A 20194-nucleotide genomic window follows, 5' to 3' on the forward strand; every position below is an offset into this window, starting at 1 on the left:
GGACAAGTAATGCTTGAGAAGATGTATGTTTGCTTGAGTGGTTGCAAGAACGGATTCAAAGCAGGGTGCCGACCATTAATTGGACTCAATGGTGCATTTCTGAAGACACATATTGGAGGCCAGATATTATCAGCGGTGGCCCAAGATGCAAATCATCACATATATGTGATTGCTTGGGCTATAGTTAACATTGAAAACAAGGAGAACTTGAAGTGGTTTTTTGAGCTACTCCATGATGATTTAGGAGAGTATAAGGCTAACGGGTGATATTTCATTTTTGATATGCAGAAAGTAACTAGTTGTATACTATAACTTGTTGTGCTATTCAAGTAGTTAGCTATGTATTAAAGATGTTATGTTTGTTGTTAGAATCAAGGGAATCTGGATTATATGCAGGCACCTTTTATGAATTATATGCTTCTCTGTGTAACATAGATAGTATGAATTTGGCATGAATATTTCAAACTGGTTGATCCTATTTTTAATTTATAAACTATATATTCCTCTGTCTAATATAGATGGCCTAAAATTTGCATGAATATTTCAAACTGGTTGATCCTATTTAAGTAATTCAGTTTCTGCTACATGTGTTTGTCATATGCAGGGCTTGATTTTCACTGTGGAAGAGGTCATGCCACAGGTATCATCGTTTCTATGTATGGCATCTATGGCAAAATTTCAACAAACAGTGAAAGGATCTTGAGCTGAGGAGACTCTTTTGAGATGCTGCTAGGTCAACCACATTCTAAGACTTTATGGATAACATGGACAAGATAAAGAAGGTGAGTGAAGAAGTATGGACATACCTTAACAAGTGGCCGAGTCATTCATGGACAAAGTCTTAATTTAGCCACAGGCCAAAGCTAGATAATATTTGCAACAATGCATGTGAGATTTTCAATCCACGGATCAAGGAGGCTAGGAGCAAGCCAATCATCACATTTTTTGAAGAGGTAAGGATGTTTGTTATGAGATCGTTTGCAAAGAATAAGGTAAAGTTGAACAACCATGTCGGGAGACTTCCTCCTGTTATTCAGAGCTGGTTAGAAAAGGTTAGGAAAGAATCAAAGAATTGGGTCCCTATATGGACTGGGGATGAAGACTATGAAAATTTTGAGGTCCATGGACACCCAACAAACATGGTTGTTGATCTAGACAAAAGACTTTACACCTGCTAGTTCTGGATATTAACATGTGATATTATTAACTTTTACACCAACTTTATTTTTATTTTCATTATAATTGGCTTTATTTCAATTATTATGTGAGTTGGTGTCGACTTGAACTGGAGTTGATTAATTTACTATAGGCATTCTCTGTGTTCATGCCTGTGCTACTCTTGCACGGGTGAACAAGAGACCTGAGAATTTTTGTCACTCCTTGATCACAATGGAGTCATACAAGAAGGCCTATGAACATCACATCAATCTTCTCCCAGGCCAATCTTTGTGGGAAAAATCAGTCTACAATCAGCCATAAGCTCGTAACATTAAACGAAAACCTGAAAAACTGACAACCAAAAGAAAAAAGGATGCTAATGAGGGTACTCATGGAAACAAGAAAGCTAAGCCAATTGTTAGTCTAAAGAGACAGCTGAAGCCATTCACATGCACATATTGTGGAGTAAAGGGCCACACCAAGAGGGAATGTAAAAAGAAGAGAGCTGATGAGGTTGCTGCTGTGCTTGCAGCTGCAACAGCTGTTGTGGCGGCTGTCAAGTCCAAAGCTACTCCTACTGGGAGTACACCTGCAACTGAAGCAAGCAACACAGCCAATAAAGCACAAGTAGTTGAAGCTCCTCTTGGTGCAGGTATCCAAAATCCTCCTCATGTGGCTATTACAAACAACCTTCCACCACCAATGGCTACACCCCAAGCTGCCGAGATTGACTTATCCCAACCAAACTATGGTGGAACATAAGATGAGGTAAAAATTTCCCCTAACATTTGTTTTTTAATTTTTTGTCATTGCTCCTTATTCACACTAATTCAAACTAGTTTCCTAACTTTACTCAGGCACCACCACCGCCAACAACAAAAAGGCCACATAAATTACCAACCAAAAGGAGGAATTCACCACCACCAGTAACTGTTTCTATTGATCCCATGTAAGGAGCAATTGCAGCAACATCTTTTAGGTTGGCAAATTTCTGAAGTTTGTTCCAACTCCAGGGTTCAAAGCAGCAAGGAAGAAAAACACTAAATAATTATATGTACTAGCTGCTAATACTTGATTACATATGGAATTTGGGCATTAGTTTTTTTTTTATTTCCATTCAAGAATAGCACATAACCAAACTGTATGGTTTATTTTTACTTTTGGTAGTAAATACTTTAGATTCCTTTAAACTTGGAGATCTTGTGTTTTTTCTGGTAGCTGTATTATGGTATTTATCATTATGTGGTCTATTGACAGTGTATTACATTAATAATGTGCTAATTATAATCAAAATCTGCTATTATCATTTTACTTGTTCTATTCATTCAGTTTGATTATTATTTTTGTAATCTATCTACACAGACCACACCAATAATCCAAGGAGTTCCCATACATTCATAAACATATACTTTTAAATACAATTGTTATATTTTTACTATCACAACTAAAACAACAACAAACAAGAAAAAACCAACAATCCTTACTTTTGTATTATATATTTCTGGGTCCTTAATTCAGCCTCCAAATTTCCAATCCTCAAAGAAAAACTCATGCTCACTTCTTCATTGTTATATGCTGCAGCGTCTTCCAAATTTCCATTATCATCTTCTACAACGTCTGTCCATCGAAAAAATTCACACCATCTTTTTCCACTATTCTGTGAGAAGCAAATTTAAGAGTTAGCATAAAAAAACTCAACAACAATTCTTAAAGAAACACTCACATTGTAATTCGGGAATCTGAAGAAGGGCTTATTTGGGTGGGTATCCATTCCAGACTATCGGAGCACAGGGCGTTTTCCACACCCACACCGCTCTGGCACTCGTGAGGCTCTGCTCCGACTTGGTGTCCTTGTCGTTGATCGAATAGAACTCCCCTCTCCTTCATTTGCACGTCCAACCATCGTTCCAACCAGCACAGCAATGACAAAGAAAATGAACAGGGAGAAGGATGAGGAAGAAGAAGAAGAGGAAGAAGAAGAAGAAGTGGTGCACTACTTCTGCAGTTAAGGTTAAAAAGGGATCAGAGACCACATTGGGTTAAACACTTTCAGTTGCCACATCATGTAACCGTTAGACACTCCAGTGTGGCAATCATTTGTCAGGTCACTCCCGCCGGGAAGTAACTTGGACGGAAAAATGGGAAGGGACCAACTTGGTGCATTTTTTTTTAATCTCGAGGACATAAGTAGTGTAATTGGAAAATCAGGGACCAAATAAGTGCATTTCATGAATCTCAGGGACTACTTTGGGGTTTAACTCGCCTAAGTTCATACACTTAAACCCCCATTCACCTAAAACACAACTCATCTGGCCATTTGAGAGAGTGTGTCACGACCTTGAGAATGAGCAAAAGAAAGAAACCCTAGTTACTATTCATTCACCACTTCAAATTCACATATCTCACAAATCAGAGCTCCGACCAACAACTTGTCTATTAGGGGTGTTCAAAACCGATCCGGACCGAACTAAACTGACCAACTGAACCAAAAAAACCAAAAATCGAACAAACTGAAAACCAAAAAAACTGAAAAAAATATATTTTGCTTTTTTTATTGCGATTCAGTTCGGTTTTCAGTTCTGACAATAAAAAATGAACCGAACCGATATTATACAAAACCCTAAAAACCAAACCCCCAACCCCCAATTAACGTGACCTAGCCTAACCCCCCCACCCCCAAACGTAAACCTAGCCGCTCTCTACTCTCACTCTCTCAATTTCACTCTCTGCACTCACTCTCAGTCTCACTCGAAGAAACCCAAGGCCGGCGGCTAACCCATCTTCTTGCAGCACCTCCCCAGCCGGTGAACCCCTTCCTCCCACCACCTCGTAGCGCCGTCAAAGCCTTTCTCCCAGTGCCAGCGCCACCGGACCTTTCTTCCCAGCCCCTCCTTGCAGACAGCACCACCCAGCCCCAGCCAGCACCACCCTCGCGGTTGTAGACACTACACCACCCAGCAGTCCAGCACCATCCAGCGGCACCCCAACGCCACCAACAGGACCGATCTGGCCACCCGCAGCACTGTTTGTGGCCACCCATAGCAGTACTGCTGCGTTTCTGGCATGGCCACCCACAACACAGCAGCCACCGGTTGGCCTTCTTCTAGTGCTCTTCCTCCTTCCCATCCACTTGACTTCAGGTTTGATTTTCTCTCCTTCTATATATCTGAAGCAATTAGACATATTGGGTTTATAATTATGAAATAGTTAGGGTTTGATTTTGTTAATTATAATTTCTATGATTCTGAGTTGCTGGATTTGTTTAGGGTTTTGTTAATTTCTTGTTAATAACTCTGATTCTGTGCTTCTGAGTTGCTGGGTTCAAATTTGCTTGTTTTGCTTAGTTCAAGTTTTGTGATTCTCTGATTCTGTGATTCTGATTCTGTGATTATGTGATTCTGAATTGATTTTTGGGTTCCTGTACTTATTTTGCTTGTTTTGAAATTTTGTTAATAATACTAATGATTACTGTGCTTGTTTAATGATTTTGTTAATTTGAGTTGTTTGTTTTGAGTTGATTTTGTGATTTAATTTATTAATAATTCTGATTCTGTGATTCTGAACTGCTGGGTATAATTTATTTTTGCTTATTTTGAGTTGATTTTGTGATTTATTTGTATTCAATTTCTGTTCAATCTATTTGTTCATTGTTGCTGATTGTTGTTCATTGTTGTTCATTATTTGTTCATTGCTGCTGATTGTTGTTCATTGTTCATTGTTGCTGAATGCTAGTAATTTTTTATTTTGTTGTGTTTCTACTTCTATTTTTTTAATTATTTGTTCATTGTTGTTCATTATTCATTGTTGTTGATTCCTAGTATTTGTTGTTCATTATCTGGTATTGGTCTTTGGCAGGATATAAGAAGAGAACTTGGAATCAATATTGATGAACAGAAGGTGCAATTGTCTAAGGTAATTGGTCTTTCTACACATGTCTGATTGCGGCTTTTAGTTTCGAGAGAACTAGGTGGGCACAATGTATTTATGTATTGCCTGCATTTTTTGTGAGAAAGTGCATTTCAATTGCAAGTTATGAAGTTCTTTGTACTATGAAAGATGTCTTCAATATTCTAAATATATTGATATAATGGTATTAAAAATAGAAAGGACAAATTTTATTGTTTGTAATATACCTTTAGATGTGTTATTTTCTTGCATAATGCAATGATACTTCTGTTAGTCTTGTGTTATTTTGTGTCATTTAATAGAGTTAGTTCATTTGTTTTACTCATTTAGGAATTCCTTGACATGTTTGTGAAATTGTAATTTTGAGTTTCATTTATTTTAATTTCTTTTGTCGTTGAATTTCATTGAATCAAGACTTTTGTTAGTTATTGCATATTTGTGTTAGATGATTTTAATGTTATAATTTTGTGAAATAGTATGGCAGGCTTTTCTTTGAGTTGATTGAAAAATCGAACAAACCGAACCAAACCAAACCGATTTTAATTAGTTTGGTTTGGTTCGTATGGTCTTGAGAAAAAAATCGAACCAAATCAAACCGCAGTTTAATTAAACTATTGGATCGAATGACTTTTCTCTAAAAAATCGAACCAAACCACACCGCGAACACCCCTAGTCAGGGCTACGCATTTGTCTCAACTTCCTTTTTGTTTCTATCTAACTATTGTGGTAAGAAATTTCGAAATCCTTGCCCCATTTTTGTTTCGCCTCTGAATTCGTATTTTGGTAGTTGTAGTGTTGAAGAATTGTGATTTTGATATTTAGGGGAAGCTTATCCCCCAATTCTAACGGGGTTTTGACCCAATATTATGTGGTATAAGGTAAGATAACTATTTTTCTTTGATTTTCTCTAATTATGGATGAAACCCTAGTTTGAGAATGTGCAAAATTGTGTAACTAGATTAAACAAAGAATGATGGCTTGCTTGGGTTGAGTTTGTGTTGTGGTTTTGGGGATTGGCTTGATTGCGGAGCACTTGGTGGAGGCTTGGTGTCATTGATCGAAGTTTGGATTGATTGGAGAAGAAAATCAAAGAGTTGGGAAATCGCCATCAACAAGGTACGTGTTTTGGTTTCGGGTAGACACTATGTAAGGTTATGTGAAAACCTAGATTAAATGTGCCTAGGATAGTGTTGAATTGAATAATTGGTGTTGTGGATGAAAATTGTTTAGTGTGAATGCTTATGTTGAATGATTATTGATTGAGTGAATTTGTAGTTGTTTGATTATGGATAATTGAGTGTGATTGCACGGTTAATTGACCGTTGATGGTTGATATGATAATTTGGGGCGGAGGCCATAAAAAGGGGTAAGTCATGGTAAGTTGATAGCATTGCCATGTTGTGATGTATTGTGTGTGATTGAAATTGATGGATGTTGTGTTTGATTTCCTATGAATAGCTATGGAACGAGAATTAGGCCGGAGGCCGTGACTGGGTGAGTGTACCCTTGGTGGTAAGTGTGGCGAGATTGAGTAAGCCATGTGAATTGCTATATAAATTTGTATGTTTGAATGATTGAGTGATGTATGTGAATTGTTGGTTAATGCTAATAGTGAGGAATGAAATTGTCATTGAGTTGGATTTGGTTGATTGGGTTTTGAATGGCTAAGACATGATTGGGGGTTGATAATTGAGTAAAAATGGGGAATGGATCCTCTCAATTATTAAAAAAATGAGAAAGTAAAGTGTGATCTCTGATCCTTTATTGTTCTCTCTTTTATGTTTTTTCTTGGTTCTACTTATAAAATTAATCGTGAGAGATCACACTTTACTCTCTTAATTGTTTAAAAAAATTGAGAGGATCCATTCCCAAAATAAGAGTGTCTAGGATTGGTTTAGGTTATTTTGTAAAGATGCAAATTGAGAATTTGTAAAAATGAACATTTTGTAAAATTTAGTAAAAACCAATCTTTGACCAATTTCGACGAATTATAATTTGGCGCTTGAAACTTAAAATTAGATGATTTTTATCTAGAATTAAAATTGAGGATGTTACAAATATGATTGGTGGTAGAGGGACAAAAAAGAGATCAAGAGGATCAAAGAAAAAACTATTAAGGAGAACCATGAAATTATCGAAATTGTATAAATACACTAATTTAATTTTGATCAAAATAAAACACATTCTTATATAGGTGAAAAATTAATCCCTCAAGATTTTATGAAAGAAAAAAAATCTAACAATTATTGCTTTAATTGATTAGTATTCTATTTTCGATATTATTTTGAATAGGTTAATAAATAAATAACTTAATTGAACAACATAATTACGTTACAAATCATTGTTTTAATACCAAAAAAAATTAATTTAAATAGTTTGATATTTCTTCTAATCAAATGTAACTGATATATTAGACAAATTACTATAATTAATTTAGTTTAAAAAAATTATCTGTATGTACTTGCATACTTTTAAAAGTTAGGATAATTTTTAAAGTTGATTTATATTTATTAAAATTAAAAATTCTAACATAATCTCATATATTGATAAAATTTAAATATATTCTTATATTTATGTCTATGATTTTTTTATTTTAAAAATTCTTTTGCAAAACAAAATTTTTATTTCTTGTGCTTATTAAAAATAATTTAATTTTAGTTTAATTTATCAAATATAGGTATTACAACTTTTAGAAATATAATTTTTAAAAATCAAATTTAATAAATTATTTTTAATAATTAAAATTTTTATAAATTGCTAATTAAAAATTTTAATAATATTTGACTGGAATTCTTATACTGATATGAGAATAATTATTGAATTTAAAAAAAAAACATAATTATTAAATTATGTATTTTATGTCTGAACATTTTAATATAAAAAAATAGTAAAAATTTACCAAAATTGGAGTCATTATTAGGTATTCTGAGAGTAAAATAAAATAATCTACTTTCTCCAATTAATTTATGCCATATATACTAAAATAACTTTGTTATAGACACTCATTAATAACTTGTTATTTAATTATATTATTATAAGAGTTATAATTCGCACTAATAATCCCTAACAATTTTTTTAATACTATATTACAATATTTTATATGAGTTCAACAACAATGATGTTTTATCACTCGAATAAAAAGTAAAAATATTACATAGTTAAAATATTATATACCCAATTCATCGCTATCCTTTTTAAATAATTAATTAAAAAAAGTTTTAATTTTTTGTACAAAAAGTAGAATAACATAAAATACATGAATCAAATAATAGGGATAAATATTGAGATTATAAAATTTTATTAACAATATTTTTGTACAAAATTATCGTTTATAAGACTATATTAATAATTCAAATAAACTTATTACCATAAAACTTAGTTTAATACCTATTTTAATATAATTACTGGCCTTCTATTCTTATAATTATTAATAATTTAAATAAAATAATATCCTAGAACTTACTTTATTATCTATTTTAAAATAATTTTGAACATTATATTTTTTTGATTATTTTTTAATTTTATTTATTATTTATTTTCAATCAATTATATTAATGTATAAATAAATTAAATTAAATATAGTAGTACTTGTACTAATCAACATAATTTTTTAATTTGTATTAATTTATGTTTAATTTAGTATCCTTTTCTGTAGAAAATGAGAAAATGATTATTAGACCAAAAAATAAATATATTAGACCAAATATTTATTTTAAAATACTAAAATACAAAGGAACAATATTGAAAATCTCAAACAAAAAATAATAAAAACAAACACAATAAAAATTTATTCCAATATTCAAATGTATTATTTTTAAACTCTTTTAAAATGTTAATTTTTTTTTACGTAATTCATCAATTCATTTTTTTTTATCTTAGTTCAGGACATTTACTATTATAATAAGTATATAAATTTATAGAAAATTTATTTTAAATAATCATCAGAAAAATTTAATTATTAAAAAAGATCTTTAATATTAAGATTGTTAAGAATAATTAATATTTATAATATTTAAGAATGACCAAATTTTTTTATAAAAAAATAAATATATCCTTAATTATTTTTTCATTTATTTTTCATAATCTTTATAACAATGACTTCCATTCCTTCTAAAATTTTAGTCATCTTCATAATCATTTATTTTTTTATTTTTGCGGTCTTTTATCATTTCTTTCTCTCATAGGATACAACAACAGAAATCCAATCTTATTACTACTATATAAGCAATATGTTTGAGAATAATTATCCTAGAAAACATACTTATGAAAATAATTTATGTGCTTTTAGAATTTGCAGAAAGATGCATGATAATGCATTTTCTCATTTTTCATTCTTAAAAAAAAAGCAATAGAAAAGTTATAATTTATGACGTGCTTTTGGAATTTGCAGAAAGATGCATGATAATGCATTTTCTCATTTTTCATTCTTAAAACAAAGCAATAGAAAAGTTCAAAGAGATTAACAATTTAACTCTTTCTATGTTTTTTCGTATGTAGATCTGGACTAACACCATTTGATTGAGTTTAATGTTGTTGTACCCTATGAGAGGAAGGATAGAAGTCCACATAAATGAGAAAATAAATAAAAATAAATAAATAATTATAAAGATAATCAAGATTTTAAGAAAAATTGAAGTCATTGCTATAAAGATTATAAAAAATAAATGAAAAAAATTAAGGATATATTTGTCTCTTTATAAAAAAGTTTAATTTTTTTTCTTAAATATTATAAACATTTATTAATTTTCTTAATAATTTTGGTATTAAAAGTTCTTTTTAATAATTAAATTTCATAATGGTCCTTTAGAGTACTTTTTCTTAAATTTATTAATTCTTTAATTAAATAGGTTTGCATCCTTTTAAATGTCTTTTGTTTAAATGTTGAAGTCTAACACAAATTCAAGATAATATTCTACTAAAAAAAACTAATATATTAGACTAAATAAAGTAACCATCAAACAATTATAATTTTTTCTTAAAATTCTACAGTTGCACACAACAATGATAGATTTATTGATTCAAAGTAATTTACAATATTTTTTCTATTTCATAATAGATAATAAAAATTTTACTAAGAGAAGATAAGATACAATTTATACTTATCCTTTATGTATAAGTACCATTCTATCACTACAACAATTCTGGCAAATAGCGGCGGCAGTTTTGTGGTGGTTGTAGAAATCCGTCGCTGAATGAAGAATAGCGGCGGTTAGGGTCAACCGCTGCTAATTGTAACAAAATTGTAGGACATAATTAATGAACCAATATTTACTTTTTGCGACGGTTTTATTCCAACCGCCGCCAAATTTGCTTAGTTCTTCACTCTCATATTTGGATGTAGTCTCGTTTCTAAAACCAACAGAATATAAATTACTTCAGTTCTCACTAGTTTCATCAATGTTGTTACAAAAAAATATTTTCTTTCGCAAATATAGAAATTTTTTATTGGTAAATAAATTGAGTTTGTCCGTATTTTAATTTTTGATATAGTCTAATTAGTTAATTTTGAGCAATATGTGTGAGTCACTATTACCTAAACCGTAACACCATTTTTTGGATTTGTTTCATGTACAAAAGATTAATCACTTTATAAATAGATTTTTTTCACTCATGTGAACAAATTTATAAATTAGATTTTCTCATTTACTATAAGATCTTATAAGTTTGCATTCAAGCATAAATGTAAAAGAAATATATTAGAAATGTATCAGTTAATGCTAGCTTTAATCGAGCATAAATTAAACTAAGGCTTCTTCGAAAATATTCCTTATTCAACATGAATCTTGAAATTCAAAAAGTAGTCACATATGTAATACTGCAACCAAAACCATTAAACTAAGGGGAATCGACCTAAGTCTTAAAATACAAGGTCAAAATTTCTCTTCAACATCGTATTGACATGGGTAAAAATACTTTGTCAAGAATCTATGACTTTCACATGTTACAGGATCTGATATTTTATCTCCAAACCATGGCTTTTTGTTCAAATCGAAGTCCCTATTTGCAACATATACATGATCTTGTATTTGCTGGTTATCCAAAGTTTCTTTGTCTTCTTCCGAGACCTTTTTGAGATCAGACTGCATGGAGATGTTAATTCCAACAGAGAAAATTTTATCTAAATTTTCTTTTGAATCAGTCTCTATCCCATCTAGACTGTCATTAACTACTTCGCCTGAATATTCAGGTAACTCTAAAAATATCAACATCATACAACAAGAAGGTCACTCAAAAGAAACTGTGAACTCCTAATTCGTCAGATATTAATTTAGTAAAAACATGGTATGTTAATATCATTAGAAACTTTTAGAACAAAACAAAAATAAACAACAGTTACCATCTCCCTTATTAGTACTTTGGGCATATATCTTAGAATGAATATCTGTAATGTGCAATTCTATATACTTCATTTTCTCTTGTGATGCAATATCTAACTCAACAACATGGTTGTTTCTGAAGCGCGTCTACATAATAGCAGATATAGTTTATGGTATTTTTCTGTAAAATACACTTTTTATTTACAATGACATTTTTGTATTAGGATTCTATTCTTTTACCTTCAATTCAGCAAGTATTTCTTCAGAGCTCTTTCCAGATGCACATGTCACAAAAATATACCCAAATCTCTTTTCGTACATTGATCCCCATTTATGAAGTTCCTACACATTTGAATGTTAACATAACAAATATTATTCCAATAAATTTGGTTCTCGTATATAAACTTAACATATACATTATTCAATTAATCAATAAGTGTATGCCTAAGGAACGAACCTGCATGGTATAATTGTTTGCCGTTTTTAAGTATTCCTTAAAACAAGAACGTCCTGATATAGCCTCCAACCAACACCTAACATTTACTTTACGAAACCATATGTCTCTAGCAACAATAATTGCATGTTCCAACGAAAAGAATGGAGAGGCTACAACCATTTCTGTAGTGAATGTTGTAACACCCTAACTACCAAAGCTCACGCTTCCGGCTGCGCAACTCTGATAGCTCGGATATTACGACGACACTTATACTATTTAATACTAAAATATGAGCCTGTTTGAAACTTTAAACCGCAACACCGCTCCCAAAAATACTCTCGTTCGATAACATACTTCCATAAATACCATAAAACTTACAACAACTCATAAAGAGTACATCCATATATATATACAAATATATATATATATATATATATAAATAATATTACAAACATAATCCAATACAATCCCTATCCCTCTTACAGATTATATCAAGATAAAGGCGAGGGTACAAGAATAATAATCTAAAGCAATACAGAGCATCTCAACAACAACTAGATAAACTCTTCGTAACTTCTGCGTCCATATCCTGAAAGGGGAAAAATGTAGGGGGGGTGAGAACATCATCCTCGAAAGGGTTCTCAGTAGAGGGTTTTTTGGGAATTACTGTAATAGGATACGTGAAGATAATCGCACCAGTGATTAATAACCGTCTTATGCCTCTTTTCAAAAACAACGATTTACAGTAAAAGTAAAGTCGGAAAATCTTTTCTGAAAGAGGAACCATTCAATTCTCAAAAACTCAAAAGCCTTTCAAAAAGGTTTATCTATGCTGAACCAAAATAGACTTTCATATCTTTCCAAACAGAAACACCAAACCGAAACCAACCATCGGTCCATCTCAATTCAACCACGGCCCTAGGCCCAAACAATCCAACCACGGCCCTAGGCCCAAACAATCCAACCATCAACCAAATCACCACAATCCAACAGAGTCCCAGATGCAAACACAAATAGAAGGATGCAGGCACAAACAAACAGTTATTGCAAGTAGAACAATTAGCAATTAGTCACATAGGCAAACCAAGTATAATATGCACACCCAAACAATGTCACATAAATGCATATGATGCATGCCTGTCCTTAATGGCTGATGATATCATCTGTCGGTTATATAGCCAACCCGACACGTCCTGGTAGCTAACCATGGACAGAAACACCCCTCGCGGAGCAAGTAGGTTTGAGCTACAACCCCATTGCTACTACCCGCTCAACCCAGAGCTAGTGGAACAACCACTACTGCGGCTACTACCCAGGCGGGTGTTTAAAAGCTCAACCTGGAGCGAGTGGAATCACCACTACTACCGCTACTACCCAGGCGCCATAATCTCTGACCTGGAGCAAGTGGGACGAACCACAACCCTTGCTGCTACCCAGGTATCTCAAGCATATATTCATTCAGTCCCAACCATGGATCAACATCCATCTTAGCCATCCGGCTTAAATTCATAATTCATAGTTAGCCATACGGCCCATAGCTCATTCGGCAATCAGCCATAAATCAATATTATACACAGCCATTCCGGCTCACGGTTCAATCCAGAACCAGCCAATATTCATAATCATACACAGCCATTCCGGCCCATAACAAAACAGCACTTCCTCCATCCAACATCATCAAATTCATAAAACCGGCATTTAAGCCATAAATCACTTTTTCTCAAATCGCTTCACTTTGAAATCAAGTTTCAACTCTTTTCAGCCTTGGCTTTAGAAATCTCGTTTCTCAAATCATCTCAGGCTCATAAGCCAAATTTACTCAAAGTGAGTTCCCTTTTTAAAACAAAGCCACTCTCGGCATTCTCTTTCCAAAACTTCCAAAACCATGGCAAGTTAAGGATTTATTTCAAAGTATTCAAAATCACCCATACAACAATGGGATTTCATAACAAAAGTTTCTCGGCAGAGTTCCAAGTCTTTAGGGGAGAATAACATAACTCATTTCGCCAAATTCATTTAAAATCATTAAAACATTGGCTTTCTGATTTGAGTAAGCAAATAGGATCTAAGCCAAACCGAGTCATGTAATCATTTACTTCTTTCAAAGCCGTTTCCTTTACTTAGGCAAAACCAACTTCAACCTCCATGATAAATTCTAGAACGTTTCAACTGTTCAAAATTGTTTTAGTCTTGCAAGAATTCAGAATTCAAAGAGTACTTAAAACCTTTCTCAAAACATTTCAAAATGAAACTTGTCAATAGACATTCAGGTTCTTTCAAAGTCATTGAAACTTCTTTAATTGAAACCCCCAAGTCAAATTCAAAGGCATAAACCCTTTTCACATCCAAACAGCTTTAAAACACAAGTTTCATCTAAATAACCTTCTCCTGAAAGAGATACAATGCCTTTCTTAAGAAGCAAGACTAAATCACAATTTCCTCTTTATTAATTCATTTTAAAAGCATGCATCATCCTTTTCTCGATAATTCAAATAAAATAGTAGAAGTCTTTAACTCATCATTTTCCAGACAACATTTCAATAAAGACTCGGATTTTATAGAAATTTCGGCAGCACCTCCCCTAAAACTTGGACTTTTGCCACCCGGTTCGAGTCCCAACTAAACCGTTTCTCATTCCTTTTCAACAGCTCAAAACCAGAAATCAATTCAAAAGCAAGCTAAATCCAACAGTCGCCTCAATGGCATACCTCAAGGAAACCATTTCAAAAATCAACTCAATATCAACCGATTTAACTCATTTATAAAGCTTTAAAGAATCGGTTCAGCAATAAATCATTTATCAAAACCAGAGCAATTAAAGCAACCCAGGCTGAATTTCAAGAGCATTCTATCTTTCACATCATCAAAATAATTGACTCAATTCAAACCAATCCTCAACGGATTAAACTCATTTCAAATATTTAAAGAGTCAACTTCAAACATTACATTTCACAAGCCACACAACAATTCAGCCAAGCCAACATCCATAATCATTCGAGTCAATCAAATAATACATAAGGCAGATACAATCACTAATTACACCATATCTCACATCAGTATCCATATGTAATAATTCCAATAATAAACTGTAGTTTTCGGAAAGCGCCCCTACCTCGAAACGCAAAACCATAGCCCAAACGCGTCACAGAATCCTTTCCGCCTTGACCCGAGATCAACAATCAAAATCCCGTCAGCCAAAACCTCAGTTCCATGCCACTTTCGCAACAGTCTCAACAACTCTAATCGCAACATATAACAACCGAAACTCAATCGTATAGCAATTAACGCCACAAACCTCAGCGTAAGATAACAGAACAGTAACAAAAGGGCTTTCAAATCGAAACGCTTACCGAACCGAAGAAGAAACGGCGACGGTCTGCGAACCGGTTCAGCGGCAGCCCAGCAGCCACCTTGAGCGACAGCGACGACAATTTTCGATTGCGCCAACTGAAACCAACACGCAGTGACTACGGTATTCTCGGAATTCAAAAAGGACAAGAACCTCAAATAAAACCCTTACCGGCAAAGCGTTCTCCGGCGGCAGAAAGGTTTTCCAGCGACCATACACAGCAGACCCCCAACCACAGCAGTAGCGGTGCAGCCGCTCACAGCGCAAGCAGCAGCGGCGGCCCAGAGCAACAGAAGCGTTATGGAGCACTGGGGGTTTTCGGCAAGCAGCGAAGGCCAACATCAGCGGCGGTGAAAGGTAGTGGAGACAGTACGGATCTGAGGCGTTCCCAGTGGTGGAGCAGGCAGCGGCAGCTGGGAGCGGCGGTGGTGGCCGCTTCTGACAACGACAGGAGCTCCAGCGGCGTCGCGGTGGCTTATCCCCTTCCTCCCGTCGCATCATCTCTCTGTCTCCTCGGGCTCCTCCGACGACGGCGGTCAAGGTTCAACGTCGACGGCAGAACGGTAGGGACGAGCTCCTCTAGCTCGCACATGGTAGCTGCCCCCTCGAACCCCCCTTCTCGGCGCTGCTGTCTCTCTCTCTTCGCGATTGGCAGTGGCGAATGACGAGCTTCGACGGCGAGGCGTGGCACGGTGGCGGCAGCGCCGTGGCATCGACAGGGCACGGCAAACTGGGGAGCGAACAGCGGCGGCTCTGCACAGCGCGGCGGCAGCGAGCTCTCTCTCTCTCTCTCCCCCTGGCCGGCGCACTCTCCCTTCTCTGCATTTTTGCTTCTGTTTCTGTAAGACCCGGTTAATTAACGGCTAATTAACCCATATATGAGAATTTATTCTAGAAAGCCAAAAATGATATTTTTATGGCTTAATATGATAGAGGAAATTGAGACGAGAATTTTGGTACCAATTTTATGGAAATCGGACCAAGATTGGACCGAACGGGCCAAACCGGTCCAACCGGACCCAAAGTGGGCCCTTGGCCCAACATAACTAAACCAAAACCCTAGTTTTCAGCACTCTCTCTCCTCACACAACACTAATACACGCTGAAAAAGAGAGGCCATGGAGGGAAGAACACTCTCTCAAGTTCTATCTCTCACTTGATCTTCAAACCACCATAACTTTTGATCTAGAGCTCCGATTGCCGCTCCGTTTGCGGCCACGCATTCACCGCGGAGAGCTCTACAAAACCCATACAATTAATCTTGAGGTAAGCTACATTTTACTGTTCGAAATTCCAGCCCTTGATTTCGAGTTTCATGAGTAAAAATGTTGAGATTTTGGGTTCTTTGATGTTATAGGACCCAACTCTCTTGAAGGAGAAGGTTAATCTTGTCTCCTTGGACCTTGGGTGTGGTAAGATTCTCAACCCTAGTGTAATTTGTTGTTCTATGAGGTTTGGGCATTGAGATGTTGTGTATGGGTATGATGATTGTGGCTTAGGTTGTGTATATGTGAATATTGGAGCTTGATTGGTGATTTTGGAAAGCTTGGAAGAGGGTTTTGTGTGATAAAATCTGTTCTTGGAGGTGTTGATACCTTGAGAGCTTGTGGACAAGTGGTTTGGAAGTGCTCCGGTTGAGCTTGGGAAATTGGCTAAGGTATGGTTTCGGTTTCCCATATCTAATATGTAATGTGGTAGGAAATACTTAGGCTAGAGGCCCTAAGATAGGCATTGAATTGATGATGTTGTGGAATGGTTGAGATATATGATGTGATCATATGTGTGATTATGAATATTGATGCCTTGATTGTGTGATATGTGAGAAAATGCATGTTGTGATATATGCTTGATGAATGATTGAGGTTGAATTGATGGGTGGTGCCATATTGTTGGTGAGTATGATGATTATGTATAATGATGGTTGATTGGAAATTGATATTGTTAGAAATTGGGATGAGAAGGATGTATGACATAATATTGTGTTTATCCTTTGGCCTTTTGATTGAGAAGTGTTAAAATGGTTGGAGGTAGTTTTGAGAATTTTGGTAAAATATCAATGCGTGAGTTGAGGATGGCTTGTTGTTGAATTCGGTACACTTTGATTGATTTCAAAGAAAAGGGATGAAATTGGCATGTTTTAATTGATTTTGAAAAGAGTTGAAAGTGGCTTGTTTTGAAAATGGCACTTTGTGGTTTTGAATGAAAATATGGTTTTTGGGCATACTTTGACGGGACATAACTTGGACTACGGATCTTTGATTTGTGCCAAATCTGTTTAGAAATGAAATTGGATCCGGGATGTCCATGCCGTTCGAAGAACGGGTGAAAAATGATTTAAAATGAGAGAGTTATGACCGTCGGAAGATTGGGGGTTGAATCTGTGAATTCTGCAGCTTTTAACTTAGAAAATTTTTAGCAGAATGACCCCTCGCGCGTAGGCGCACTTGGCGCGTATGCGCCGTTCTTCGAGAAAGCATCATCCACGCGTGCGCGTGGAGTGCGCGTACGCGTGGCCCTGTTTTCATCCCAAAGTTGATTTTTGAGTTTTAAAAGCCAAACTTCATACTTCTAAGCCTCCGATCTCACCACTTATGTCTTAAATCATTATGATATGCCTAGCATGAGGAAAAGGGCTAGTGAATGTGGTAACTTGCGAGTGAAGCAAGGGAAAAATGAATGATCCATGAGGATCAAAGATGATTATGTGAGATGTGGAGGATGGCGGTGGAAGTGCTTGTTATGCCATGGGCCGAATGGCCGTAATTGTTAATGAATTGGCTGGTTATGGATTTAACCGTGAGCCGGATGGCTGGATTATGCCGTGTGGCGACGGAGCCATGTTTATGGCTAAGTATAAATACATATATGCTGTTGAATGAATTGTGAATGCTTGCACTTCCACCATTGGAGATGAGGGTTTCCCTGGGTAGTAGCAGTGGCTAGCCACCACATGCTCCAGGTTGAGACTCGAAGCTCTTTTGACCCTATGTCGTAAGTGTGGCCGGGCACTGTGAAAGGCCCAGATGAGCTCGCCCCCGTAAATATTCACCAGTGAGGGTGATGGATATGGATCATGTTTATGATCAAGTTTATGATGAGTATAACTCGAGTTGGGGATGCACGACAGAGGGACAGTCCAATGATTAGCTACCAGGACTTGTCGGGTTGGCTCTATAACCGACAGATGATATCATCAGCCACTAGGGACAGGCATGCATCATAAGCATACTACATGAATTGTTTGAGATTGCCTATTTGACTGCATATTACTTGCTAATTGTCTAAATGCCTTATCTGTTCCTATTTGTAAATCTCTTGTCTGATATAACTGTGTTTGCTATATTATACTCCTGTTGGTGGTTGGGAGGTCTGAAGGAATTGGAAAGGAAAGTATTAGTTAGACTGAAGAATCTTTAGTCAGTTGCCACTTACGGTTTAGCTTGTTTATAAGCTTTGATATTATCTGGAGGAAGCTCTAGGATTGCCTTCGGCTATCCTCTATTATTATGTATTATATATGTGGAAGCTGTTACCGTGCTGGGGACCTCTGGTTCTCACCCATGCGGATTTTGTGGTTTTCAGATGCAGGACGCGAGACTTCTCGTTGAGGCATGCTGGAGACTTCTGGATTAGCGAAGATCCTTTGTTCTCGGGACTCTGTTTTGGGTTATATATCTTGTTTAGATACTTTTATCTCCATTAAATAATACAAACTGTGATGACTCCTTCTAGAGGGGATTTTTGGAGAATAGGTTTTCTGTATTTGTGTCCCTTTGGGTTTCCTTTGGGGTTTCCTTATTTTATCATATGTATATATTGCTATGCTCGGACCGGTTCTCTTCGCAGCCAGATTTTGAGTCTTGATATTCTTGTTTTTGACACTCTTTATATATATGATCTCGCGTTAGCTTATCCCAGTTCGTTACGTTATTGATCGGAGTGTTGCGCGTTCGAGTTACGGTTTTTGTTTACCCCCTTTTTCTACAAAGGCTCCTAGTTATAATCAATTATTCATACTACTATACGTACTAAATTTTTGTTTTAGAGGTCGTAATACCTTGCCATCTCTGAATTATGACTTAAGCATAAGATTTTGTATGATAGGGTGTTACATTATGGTATCAGAGCAGTTCGTTCCTGTAGAGCCTGAGGAATGGACTGACTATGCTTATGTGCATTCTCTGTGTGTGTGTGTGTTATGTGCTGCTAGTATATCTGCTTGATATAACTGGCATAAACGTTCATGAGCATGCATTTGGGACTTTGAAGCACTAGACTTTCAATATTGAGACTGATCAACTTAATATTGATTGTTTGGTGTGTATAGGAACCAGATGGCGCCTCGTGGACGCGGTAGAGGCTGTGGGAGAGAACATACGAATGCTCGTGCGCCGGAGACTAATCCTAATGACCTGGTGAACTTTATGACTGCGTTGGAGAACATGGCTGCTGCTATGCAAGCCACTGCTGAGGCTCTTGGTCAACAGATGAACAACCATGGTAATGACGGAAGTGGAGTTCAGGGTCCAATGACACTGGCAAACTTTTTGAAGGTTAATCCACCGAAGTTCAAGGGAACTACTAGCCCAACTGAAGCCGATACGTGGTTTCAAGCCATGGAACGAGCACTGCAAGCGCAGGTGGTACCTGAAGGGCAGCGTGTAGAGTTCGCTACCTATTTGCTCACTGGGGAAGCATCGCATTGGTGGCAAGGAATCCGACGCCTCCTGCAGCAGGGTGATGATTATATCACCTGGAATGTCTTCCAAGAGGAGTTCTATAAGAAGTACTTTCCGACTTCTGCTAGGACGGCCAAGGAGCTTGAATTGTTGCAGCTGAAGCAGGGTACTATGTCCGTATCTGAGTATACTGGCAAGTTTGAGGAGCTGTTCAGATTCTCTCGTATGTGTCAAGGGACTCCGGTGGAATATGAGGAATGGAAGTGTGTTAAGTACGAAGGAGGACTCCGGAGCGATATTTTCAGTTCAGTGGGACCAATGGAGATTAGGACTTTCTCCGAGTTGGTGA

This window comes from Arachis hypogaea, chromosome 11 (genome assembly GCF_003086295.3).
Source record: "Arachis hypogaea cultivar Tifrunner chromosome 11, arahy.Tifrunner.gnm2.J5K5, whole genome shotgun sequence".
Lineage (NCBI taxonomy): Eukaryota > Viridiplantae > Streptophyta > Magnoliopsida > Fabales > Fabaceae > Arachis > Arachis hypogaea.